The sequence below is a fragment of the Apium graveolens genome, chromosome 4 (assembly GCF_009905375.1).
Source record: "Apium graveolens cultivar Ventura chromosome 4, ASM990537v1, whole genome shotgun sequence".
Lineage (NCBI taxonomy): Eukaryota > Viridiplantae > Streptophyta > Magnoliopsida > Apiales > Apiaceae > Apium > Apium graveolens.
This window is the reverse complement of record NC_133650.1, coordinates 219,615,831-219,627,061: the sequence shown is the minus strand read 5'-3', so window position 1 is coordinate 219,627,061 and position 11,231 is coordinate 219,615,831. Positions and strand designations below refer to the sequence as shown.

The 11,231-nt window shown below is 36.5% G+C and overlaps 1 non-coding gene across 1 annotated transcript; it reads left to right on the top strand.

The window, feature by feature from the left end:
• The first annotated feature begins 10,748 nt into the window (after positions 1-10,748).
• On the top strand, positions 10,749-10,854 carry LOC141722950 (small nucleolar RNA R71). Its single transcript, XR_012575948.1, has one exon. It is a non-coding gene; the product is annotated as a small nucleolar RNA R71 (small nucleolar RNA).
• The last annotated feature ends 377 nt before the right edge of the window (positions 10,855-11,231 follow it).

The window sequence follows — 11,231 nt, the reverse complement described above, 5'->3', positions numbered from 1 at the left end:
TCAAGATAGAAGTTGTGTTCTTATTATCTTATGAACCCTGAATTTGTAGCAAGATAAACTTAATTAATACAAATTAAGTGAGTTTTGAAATAATGTGCTTGTTGATTTATATCTGTAAACACAATATCTCTGCAAATAAAAACTGCTTTGTTCACCTAATATCCAAACCAGTTTTAAAAGGCTAAAAATCCAAGAAACACATTCAACCCCTGTGTTGTACTCAATATCTAACAAGTGGTATCAGAGCAAAATTTGGAAATAAACAGATAAAGATCTTGGAAGTATGAGTGCAAAAAAGATAAGCAGTATCAAGATACCAGCCTTTGATAAAATCAACTATACACTTTGGAAAAAAGATGATGCTGTTCATAATGATGTTCAATACCATGTATATAACGACTCATATATTTTCTATTATTTTTATTATTTTAAAAGTGTAATAATTGATTAAATAATTAAATAAAATATGTATATTGGTTTTTGGCAGCAGTGTGTTATTTCCTTATTTATTATTGTGATTTATTGGTATATAGATTGGATTGTGTGATTTATTATTGAGTTATATGGTTTTGTCTTGCTTTTAAAACTGGTTTTATTACAATTTTAAATCCATAAATATTTGGATTGTCTTTAAAATTTGTTTTATGATTTTATAATTTCAATAATTATTTTTAGGATTTTATAAAATTGAGAAATCAAGATTTCATTAACTATTTATTTTTAAATGATTTTCTGATTCTGTTTATTTGTAAAATCAATATTTAATTCTAGAATTCTTCAAAAATTATGAAATTCATATTTTATTAAGTTCATAATATTCTGAGAATTTTAAAATTATTTCGGGAATTTTTGGGATTAATTTCACCTGCGCGTTGTTTCGTTTAATTGTTCAAAAGCGGGTATAAATTGCATTTCAGAAATTATTTTAAAATTTCTAAATTTATGTTTCCATTAACTTCGGGATATTTATAGCGTTTTAAGACTACTTTCGTAATTTTCTGGCATTGTTTAAAGTGTAACTCAGTTCGTAAATTTGCGAGATTCGGGGCAACCGGGCCTTAAAGGTCGTATTTATCTTTTCAGAAACATGTTAGTTTTTAGTTAATCGGAGGAGACATGTTTCATTCCTTTGCAACACCTGTTAAACAAAAAGGAAAGTAAAAAAAAAGATAACACCCTCCCTTTTGTTTCCCCTGTACTCGGCTCCTACAAAATCTCTCGTCTCCTCTCTGTTCTTGTTTCTTTCTCTGCTATTCTCTTTTCCTCCCCTTCGCTTTCTTCCCTGTTGCTCCGCTGTCTGTTTGCCGCCGTTGTTCCGATTTTCCGGTGAGCCGCCGCTGCTATTCCGGCTTGGCTGGTTCCTGTTCCTGCTGAAATATATATGCATGATTGTATGTATATGTTTGTGTATGTGTGTATTTGTATGCGTGTGTGTGTAGTTGTATGCGTATGTATGTTTGTGGCGCGTGCGGTGGCTGTGCAGTGTTGTGCGGCTCTGTTTTTAGTTTTGGGCTTGGTTCTGTTGGGCTTTCTGTTGTTGGACTTTACAGTTGGGCCTTGTTATTTGGCCTCTACTGTTGGGCCGAATTCTGCAGTTGGGCTTGATTGTTATAACTTTTAAATTCTATTTCCTATATTTTGCAGTAATTAATTTGATTAAAGATTCACGAAATAAATTTATGCGGGAAAATTTTAATAATTAATCGGTGGGCTTCATATGGAAACCCGAAATTTATCGGGTACCGACGAATTTTGCCGCCGTCCGCGATGAATTTTTACGAGCGGACGGTGGACCGTGATGATCATTATCTGAGTCCTAAATTTTATAAATAAACAAAATAATTTGCGTAACCGATTATGTATATAAATGATTTTGAGAATTTAAATTTGCGTTGCGAGTTGTGAATTGTTGTGAAATTTGGACGTCGATTGTAATTGACGGGTAGGCTTATAAATAGAAAAGTTGCTACCAAAATTTTCTAAAAATTTATTTTAAATACGAGAAATGTACTTTATTATATAAAACATTTTAACCTTATGTGAATACGGATTATGTGATTATGTGTATAATTATTATACGAGTCGGGATATCGAATTGGGTTATTAGGATTCGAGAATATCAAGCATGTCGGTATAACTGATTAGGGTATTCTGTTATTGTAGATCCCAATCAAGTCTCGCAAGGACCAAAGTCAGCGTAAAAGCTACTTAGGGTCTCCGAAAGTGTTGCAAGGCAAGTACCCTGACCATTTTTTTATGGTTCAGTACGTATGAATAAACTGTTGTTTTAATCTCGTAAAGGAACATAAACGTTTTAAGTTACGTATCCCATGTAGTTATAAATCATTGTTTTAAACCTGTTTTGGGGAAAAGTAACTTCGAAAGGTACCTATCTCGAATGAAAATAACTGTGAACCGGTTTGACGTGTGTTGTTAAAATGAATGGTTTTGAAATGAGATAGGTACAAGTGTTTTAAAAACTGGTTAAAACGATCATATATGGGATACATTGGGGCCAGAGTAAGCCTATTGAGGTGGCGTAAGAGGCTAATTCGGTTGCACGCACTATATAACCTATTAGTCCAGCAGGTTAGATACCTAGTTAGTCTCTGAGTTCCGGAACAGGTATATGGGATGGCAGTTAGAGTCGTATGGTGTTGATAGCCTGATCAACTATCTTCACATATCCGTTACGTATCTGATTTGGCTTTGTGATTCCCGTAAGGGTATAAGTAATTGATACAGTGGATTTATAAATATGGATAGCATGCTAAAATTGGACTATGTTACTTACACAATACACTACTACGTTTGTTTTGTTAAAAGCATACTAGTCAGTGATATCTAGTTATCTCAGTTTTTCTTTATATACTATTGTTCGAAATGATTACAGATTACAGATTTCATGTTGTTATAGTTTTGTTCATATAACTGTTTACATTACTGTTTTATCTTGATATTCATATGTTGGTACTGCTGAGCGATTATGCTCACCCTTGCAACCTGTCATATATATATATATATCGCAGATGTCTAGAAGACCGATCAGACCTTGGCAGAACCGTGTCTCAGTCCCTTCAAGACGCGGCTCCTCAGAGGTAGTTAGAATCAGACCTCTGATGAGTTGCTGAATAAGTTAGTGTGTATCAGACTTTTGAATAAAGGGTTTGTAATAATGTGTAGCCTGGATCATACTTGAACCTGGATCGGATCTTGGTTCAGGATCGAGTTAGTATATTTTAATAATAATCCTGTTGTTTATATTTCTAGTAATTATGTTTGGTGATGTCAACTCCTGACCCTGGGGTTGAGGCCGTCACAATGTACATCCAAATTCTCAAGAATGGTCCTTTTATCCCCATGAAAAGAGTTGATGAATCTATTGATGGGGACATGGTCATTCCATCTCACTTTGCCCCTAAAGACCCCTAAAAATACACTAAACCTGAAAAGGAAAAAGTCTCTTTGGACAGTGGTCTGCAACTAATTTTGATAGAGCACTTGACAATATTATGTACAACAATATTGTCAACTGTGACACAGCCAAACAAATTTGGGAGAAGATTAAAATTTTGTGTGAGGGTACATAGGAAGTAAAGTCTAATCAAAGGAGAATACTGGTGTCTCAGTATGAGGGTTTCATGGCCAAGCCTAAAGAAGGAATTATTGAAGTTTTTGAAAGGTTCAACAAACTGATAAATGACTTGTAACTTCATGATAAATATTATAAAGCTGAGAAGGTTAACCTAAAGTTTTTGCTAACTCTTCCTGACCACCTTGAACAGAAAATATCAGCTATTAGAGAAGGAAGAGACTTGAGCAGAATGATACTGGAAGTCTTGTATGGGATCTTGAAGACATATGAACTTGAGATGTTGCAAAGAAAGTCATTAAAGGTAAATCAAGGACTTGTGGTTGATGGTTCCCTTGTCGTAGTTGTCAATGATAGTGAAGCAACTGAAGATGAACAAGATGCTCAAGCTCCAATCATTCATGCTGTTGAGCAAAAGAACAAGGGACCTGAGAAACAAGTTATTTTAAAGCTAGAGGAATATGAATACTTGTTAGGAATATGTTGTGAACTTGATGATAAGTTTAACAAAACACCTTAGTAGATTTAACTTAGTGAATTTTATAGCTCTTGACGGATGTTCTAATATAGTCCCGACGGATGAACTTTATAGTCCCGACGGATGACAATTTAACATCCATCGAGAGTGTAGCTTATGTAACAAATAAGTACTATAGCACATTTATGCAAACAACTTGTTTTAGTCTAGTAGATTCAGTAGGATTCTCTAAGTCATGTTGACTACTAGATTGATATGCTGAATAGGTTGGCTAATTGTAAATATGAGATGTCTTATAATTCTGTATAAGTGAAATAGAGTCAAGTGACAGATAGACTCCCGACAGATGATCTATAAGGCTCCCGACGGATGATCAACATATTCCCGACGGATGTCCAACATACTCCCGATGGATGATCATATTCAAAATAGCTGTTGATAGTGACAACACAGTCACATGCGTCGGGTGTTTGCAAAAGGAATGTGGCAGCCTATTAAGCAGGATTTTGAGAACAAAGAAGCATTACCATTTCCATGCAAATGTGAAGATATTCAAAGATGCTGGATAGAGTAATGTTGTAGCATGATATTAGACTAGATTTATTTTGTTTTATTGTCTTATCTTACTGTCATGTAACTTGGTGATATATAAACCAAGTGTAGCAAGTAGAACTACTAACAAAGCAAGCACATTTTTCAGAGAGATAGATAAAGTTGTACTTGTTAAGAATTTCTCTGTAGTTTGTTTGTTCACTTGTAGAGCAGCTGTGTGCTATTCAAAGCATCACAGAGTTCTCAATCTGATATATATATATATATATATATATATATATATCTGGTGGATACTTTCAAATCCACCAGAAATTTTTAATGCTTGTGTTTTATTACTTAGTGTTTTGATTTCTATTACTTTTTCATTCCACATTACAGCAATTCAAACACTGTTATATATATATTAAGCTAGAACATTTTTAATTTCTCAAAAGTAGCCAAAATTACATTCAACCCCCCCCTTCTGTAATTCTTGTTGTATTGTTAGGGAGTAACAATACTACACCCTTGATGAGCTAGATGAGATGGATCAATCTATGGTTTACCTGGCTAGAAAATTCTCTAACATCATGTTTAAAAAGCCAAGGTTTTTCAAGAACAAGGGACAGTCCTCAAATTGCAACAACTGGAAACCAAAAACTCAGTATAACTCAGCTAGCAAAGGTGGCTACAAAACTGGATATGTTGACAGATCAACGATAAGGTTCTTTAACTGTGATGAGTTGGGCCACTTTGCTATTGAGTGCAGGAAGCCAAAAAAAGTGAAAAAGGATAAAGCCTATCTGGAATTGGAAGAAAAGTATGAAACTCTCTTGAAACAAGGAAAGGCTTACATAGCTAAAGGCAAAAGTTGGGATGATACTGATAAAGATGATGAGAATGAAGAACTTGGAAATTATGCACTTATAGCTCTTGAGCAAGGAGAATCATCCTCATCAAAATTAGAGGTACCAACTCTAACTACCATTGATTTAAATACCAGCCAATATAAAGAAACTGTTGAAAAGATGAGTATAGAGATGTTTCATATCCACACAAGCATAATGGCAGCTACAGAGGAAGTTAGTAGACTGTCAAAGTCAAATCAGAAGCTTGAGATTGAAAAGCAAGATTTGGAGCTGCAGCTTGTTGAGCTTGAAACTGTCAAGCAACAAAATGAATATTTGAAAAACAAGCTCAAGTGTGCAAGTGAAGTAGAAGTTGTGTTGAAGGAAAAATTAGAGAAGAATGAGGTGAAACTGAAGTCTTTCAGAAATGCATCTCAGTTGGTTGGACAATACCATGAGAAGAACAAACCATGTGCTAATATAGCTATTGGTTTGGATTATGATGCCTTGAATGGTTAGGGCGAAAATACGCGCTAAAATTACACGCAAGTATACACGTTCGCAAGTAGTATAAGATATAAATCAGATTCGTTCCCACAGAGATTGGTTTAGGGGTTAAGTTCAATTTATGCACCTATGCAACAATGTATGGTTATCATTCAATGCTAAGACAAATAACAAATTGGGTTTTGATTAAACTAAGAGATTATACTAAATAGCATTAACTAAGAGAATTGAGGTTGAATTACTTATATGAGACAAACATGGGATTCTAACTTCATTAAATACTTCATTCAATAGCCTTTTCGTTCTTAACCTTAGCATGTGATGGTGATGATACTAATCAGATAATATGAAACTAGTAAACGCCAACTTTTGTTGTACGAATATCCTACTACCAAGCATCCACAAAAGAGATAGAAGTTGAATAGACACCAATTATGCTTAGTCCTTATATGTCTATGCTAGCATGGCAAGTTCTAAACCTCTACATTCACTGTCGCTTCAATAGAGATTAACACGCTATCTTATATGTTAGCTATGCACATAAGACGAATAAGCACAACCAATACTAAGATATCAATCAATCACCACACACCAAGATATTGAAACAAATTAACTAAAGAAATCGATAATTAAGTCCGCTAGAACCCCACGATAACGATTAGTTCATAATTGAACTCATCGTCACCATGGGTTCCACTGAAAGCATGATAATAAACAATATAAGAGTGCTAGGGTTTAAAGAAAAATCGAAAACAAGCATCCAAGTATCAACTATATTAAAGAAAATAAGAGTCTTCTTCTCCGTAGCCTTCTCGTGCTCTCTAGGTCTTCTTATTGCTCTCTCATGCCTCCTTGTTATTAAAAACGTCTTTTTATTGATATATATAGGCTCTAGGATGTCCATGACCCTTAATATATTAAATTTCTACTAAAATCAGGATTTTGGGTCAAAAATCGGGGCGGCCGCGCTGGTTTTGGCAGAAAGTCAGCGCGGGCGCGCTGGTTTCTGGGGCGGCCGCGCCTGACTTCTTTACTTTTCTGTTGATTCTTCTTTTGGCCATAACTTGAGTTCTACTCGTCAGAATTAGGCGATTCAACTGCCCACGCGAAGCTAGCGAGTTTCTCTACAACTTGAGAATATCCTAGGTTTCCAATTCTGACCTATTTTCAGCATAATTCTTTGAAAAGCTTCTTCCTTCCTTTAGTTGATGCCTGTAATGCAATAACACAAAAACACATCAAAAATACCAACAACTTGAGTCCAAAACACCAACTTAAGCTTGTAATGAAGCATTCTAAGTAGATATAAAATCTACTTATCATACCCCCAAACTTGAATCGATGCTTGTCCTCAAGCATAAACAGACTCAAAACTACAAAATAAACCTAATGCATGAATGCAACTACATGAATGCAATCAAATGATAATGCAATCGATCCCCTCAGAATAACCATAACCAAATGAATAAGCCACGCCTCTAAGAATGCAATAAATCAAAACAGAGTTTGAATAAATCTCACAAATCAACTCACAAACCAGAACGTGCGTGTGTGGATGCTTAACAGATATACTCTCGAAACTAGATCAATAACCATAACTTATCTTTCATCAAAACATTCACAAGTTTATAAATAAAATAGATGTTAAACACATAATGACTCACAACACCTCCTTCCTACTAGAGTTATACAAGGATTCATGATATTATTGAACACATAACAAATATGCTTATTTGATTGTACAATGAATGATGTCCCAAAAGACTTATGCAATAATACCCATGTAGCGAGCGTTAGGTTAGCGGATCCCAGACTATAAAAGCCTTAGGTCACTAGGCACAAATCCCCTAAAACTTAATAACTCGAGTATTAAAGAGCTAACTATTGGTCAATTATGCATAAACACATACCTTTTTTTTCTTTTTTTTTCTTTTTTTTTCTTTTTCTTTTTTTTCAACAATTTCTGAATGAATGTGTTTCGCTCCATCTCATTCAACCCTAGACTACTCATAAAAATATGAGCCAGCTACTAGCCATTTGACGCTTGGCCTTACAACATCTAGCAATGAAATCCAAGTTTTTCTCCAGATAAAAAATATCAGTGTTTTTATGCCATTACAAGAATATCACAAATTCTAAATATAACCAAGTGATTAAATCTCAACAACAAATAAGTATGATCAAGATCTAGATCAAAAGTAACCCAATAAGACTTTATGAAAATTTTTGTTTCTGGCATGCAAATTAATTCATTAGGACTTAAACCTCCCTCTATTCGTCATTACTACACTCACATCAATATCAACCAATCAATCAGAAATAGTTTCTCTTAAGGGATCATGCTAAATATGCATGCAAATGCAACTATATAAAATCACATAAAAAAACAAATATGTCCTATATGAACAATCATGCAAAAATTTGAATGAAATACAACTAAACATGCAACATAAATCTATATGAACTATATGAACACACACAAACTAATCCTTACATTATCACCCCCAAACTTAAAATTTTCAATGTCCTCATCGAAGGCAATAATAAGGATTTCAGGCATACCTAGTTGTCAGAAAGATCACCCTCCTCAGGTAGAGGATCAGGTGGCCAATCAACCTCGACACCAGTGGCTCGGAAAATAATGCCCAAAGCCTGTGTCAAATCTGCAGCAAAACGATGATGAATGTCGTGCATGGCCTCCATACGCCTAATTACTCACTTGTACTGCTCATCACCAACACCAGTCCTATCAACTACCTGCTGCACATGAGAAGAACCCTCTGTAGGCATTGGAGGATTCATTCGACTACCCTCTATATCATCAAAAATATATCCCAAGCCCTTATCATGTGTGCACCTAAGAATGCACAACTCAAGTGATCTGGTAGTGGGTGAAGCTTAAGTGTGGAAATATCTTCAATAGACGGCTCGAGATGCTCCTGAGAAATTTTCAGCTCTGCTAACCCAAGAATCGAATGGCATATCCAACTTCCTCTTCCACGGAGGTGCATTCAGAACATGCAGTTGCTCTGCTCCTTCCTTGTCATCAATAACTGATTTCCCCATTAAGGATCTCTCTAAGGTCTCTGACTTTGACAATTGCTCAAGTTCTGAATTCATGACAGAGTCTACCCACTCTAATTTAAAGCACTCCTCTTTAGTTGTGGGTAACTTTATTGCCTTGAACACATTAAAAGTGACCTTTTGATCGTGAACCTTCATCATAAGCTCTCCTGTTTGCACATCGATCATAGTTCGGCCGGTAGCTAAGAATGGTCTCCCCAAGATAATGGGAATCTTCTTATCTTCCTCAAAGTCTAGAATGATAAAATCAGCTGGGAAGATGAGTTTGTCCACCTTAACCAAGACATCCTCCACTACACCTCGTGGATATATAATAGAACAATCGGCCAACTGCTAGGACATATATGTCAGCTTCGGATCAGGTAGACCAAGCTTCTTGAAGATAGACAAGGGCATCATATTGATGCTAGCTCCCAAATCACATAAACACTTGTCGAATGACAAGTTTTCGATGGTTCAAGGAATAATGAAGCTTCCAGGATCTTTAAGCTTCGGAGGCAGCTTCTGTTGCAGCACATCACTGTATTCCTCCGTTAGAGCAACGGTCTCTAAGTCATCGAGCTTCACTTTCCGAGAGAGAATACCTTTCATAAACCTCGCATAGCTAGGCATCTGTTCAAGAGCTTCAGCGAAAGGTATGTTGATATGAAGTTTCTTGAACACCTCCAGAAACTTAGCAAATTGCTTATCCAACTTCTGCTTCTGCAGCCTTTTAGGAAATGGGGGTGGAGGATAGATCTGTTTCTCCCCTGTATTACCCTCAGGAGGAGTGTGTTCCACAGTTTTCTTCCTTGATTCCACTTCTGCTTCCTTCTGCACTTCTTCTTCAGCCACAACTGCATTTTCTGAAGCTTGAAATTTTTCAGGCTCTTCGTTTTGCTGAATTTGGGGGCTTGCGACCTTTCTAGACCTCAAAGTGATGGCGTTCACCTGTTCTTCAACTTCCCTCTTGCCTGGATTGGCTTCTATATCACTAGGAAGCGTTCCTGGCGGTCGATTCAATAAGGCATTAGTAATTTGCCCTATTTGGTTCTCTAGAGTCTTGATAGAAATAGCCTGGCTTTGGCATATAAGAGCCTGATTTTTGCACATAAGCCTCAACTCCTCCAATTTAGATTTTTTATTCGAAAATTGACCTGCATAATGAGTTTGTTATTGAAGTTGGAGTTGTTGTCTTGGTGCAAATTATTGCTGAAAACCAGGAGAATTAAATTGCTTGTTTCCAAACTCCTGGAATGGTTGTTGCATTGTATTCTGATTGTTGCTCCAACTGACGTTAGGATGATTCTAGTTGTCAGGATGATAAGTGGCAGGAACTGGCTGCTGCAATCTCTGAAAGTTGCTCACAAACTGAGCTGAGTCACTAGATATAGTGCATTGCTCCGTCGCATGCGGACCTGCACACAGCTCACAAATACTGGTATTCTGCTTAACACCATAGTTAGCCAGAGAATCGATCTTCATAGACAACGCCTTTAGTTGAGCAGTGATAGCCATAACTGTATCCACTTGAAGAACTCCTGCTACGTTGCCCTGTGGCAATCTTTGAGTTGGATACTGATATTCATTAGCAGCCATCAGTTCGATTAGATCAAAGGCTTCCTTATAGCTCTTTGCCCATAATGCTCCACCTAATGCTGCGTCGAGCATGGGTCTTGACTGTGCTCCCAACCCGTTATAAAAACAATTGATGATCATCCAATTAGGAATTCCATGATGAGGACACTTCCTAAGCATCTCCTTGTAGCGCTCCCAAGCTTCATATAAAGATTCTTCCGATTGCTGCACAAATTGAGTAATAGATTTCTGATTGCAGTTGTCTTTGCCATAGGGAAGAATTTAGTGAGAAACTTTTGAGCAAGATCTTCCCAAGTAATAATCGAACCAGCTGGTAGAGAGTGTAACCAGCTCTTAGCCTTGTCCCTCAGAGAGAATGGGAACAGTCTCGGCTTCACAGCATCTTCAGAAACACCGTTGAACTTGAAGGTGTCGCAGATCTCAATGAAATCCCTAATGTGCATATTGGGATCTTCCGTTGGGGAAACCCCAAACTGGATTGAATTCTGCACCCATTGAATTATGCCAGGCTTGATCTCAAAGGTATTAGCTGTGATAGCTGGCCTGATAATGCTAGATTGAATGTCATTGATCTTGGGTTGAGAAAAATCCATCAAGGCTTTCATTCGTGATG